The sequence below is a fragment of the Crassostrea angulata genome, chromosome 2, assembly GCF_025612915.1.
Source record: "Crassostrea angulata isolate pt1a10 chromosome 2, ASM2561291v2, whole genome shotgun sequence".
NCBI lineage: Eukaryota > Metazoa > Mollusca > Bivalvia > Ostreida > Ostreidae > Magallana > Magallana angulata.
In genome coordinates, this window is record NC_069112.1 from 10,534,559 (window position 1) to 10,536,221 (window position 1,663).

Sequence of the window (1,663 nt, forward strand, 5' to 3'; positions counted from 1 at the left end):
TATCATACAATATCATACTTAAGTATACAATATAATATAATGTGTTACAAAATTGTGATGTATTATGTGATATGACATTGTATCATATATTATGATATTGTATTATGTGATCAAATGCAATAATGTATTTAACATGACACTATGTCATATCAACTGTTACAATATCATATTGCATCATTATTTATTACAGTATTTTATTTTTATTATTATATGTGTGTATCTTATATTAATATATGAAATGAACATATGATTATTATCCAATTTTTTAACATATGATGTAGTAATATGATATTGTTTCGAAACAGTATCCATAGATATCCAAGATCATTAACTATGATTTTCAGGTAATATGATAAAGGTGGTCTCATAAAGGTGATGCTTTATAAAGGTGATGCCTCGTCTCGGTGCTTTGTAATCTGTAATTACCTTTGTTTCTTATAAGGCAAGAAAGTGGCCCCTAAACGTGATATGTATTGCAGACGACATCCTAATGTCTTTATGTTTGAAAATTTTGAATTTTTTTTAGCTGCATAATCCTGTTCGTCCTTTAATATTTTTTTTGCCATGCATTTGATCAGTCATTTTTGCTCCCAGAGTAACTTTTAAACTTTGTCAATTTCTTACATGTGTACTTATTATCAATGTTATTCATTAACATTTATTAATGAATGGTTCATTCAATACGTGATCTTTGATCACCTTTTTTTATTGTTATATATGAATTATGAAGAATATTAAGTAAATCAATTTTAAAAGCTTTATTTTCTTGAAATGTATGAAATTTGAAATATGAAGGTTGAAAATAGATTATGAAAATTTTGATTTCATAAATTTACAGATCCTTACATACATGATTTTGTTGCACAGAAAAAAATGAAACTGTTGTAATTGAACTGCAAGTTCACCAAAATAATGGACATGTTATGTACACTGAATTTTGAATGGAAATGATTGCTCTATTAATAAATTTGAAATGATTAATTGTTTAAACTTTCAAAATTGAACTAATGTTTACACCCTGGTCCATAAATTATAAATGAAATCTATTTGAAATTAGTTTTGATGATTAGTAAAGTTTGTTCATGAACTTGAAATGTTTTTTTTTTTCATTTATTAATGTGAAATTCTAAAACACATTAGGATACATGTAGAATGGATTGAATTGAGAAGGTAATCTTCAGTAGGGACGCAAATTTAAAATGCTACATATTTTCCCCATTTTCGCAAATTTCGTGACATGCGAAAAAAAAACCGGACAGTGAAAATTAAAGGGCTTGCAAATCACGAATGTTATGGTTAAAAAAAAAGAATGGTCTACCTAAACCCTAATTAAGTAATATTAATAAAAATGTATTATCGGTATCCCATAGCCGCATAAGACAGTAGCAAAATATTAGAGGGACAATATAGTATATTTTTAAGGGCTAATAGTCATGAAAAATTAAAACAGATGTGAGATTATTGCCATTCCACAGACCTCTAAATGACCATCTATGAATATTAAAAGTCCACACCATCAACTATGTGAGATATTAACAAAGCTTACATATACATGCACATGTACACAGTGACCTTGCATTATATCTTAATTCTATGTTGCGTGGCGATAAAAAATGATAGAGCACTTGCAAATCATGAAAATTATGGGAAAAAAGAATGGTCT

General features: G+C 27.4%; 1 long non-coding RNA gene across 1 annotated transcript; it reads left to right on the forward strand.

Annotated features, from left to right (window-relative positions):
* Positions 1-1,087, forward strand: LOC128173052 (uncharacterized). The gene is made up of 2 exons (XR_008242416.1): positions 1-388; positions 443-1,087. It is a non-coding gene; the product is annotated as an uncharacterized LOC128173052 (long non-coding RNA).
* Positions 1,088-1,663: the final 576 nt, after the last annotated feature.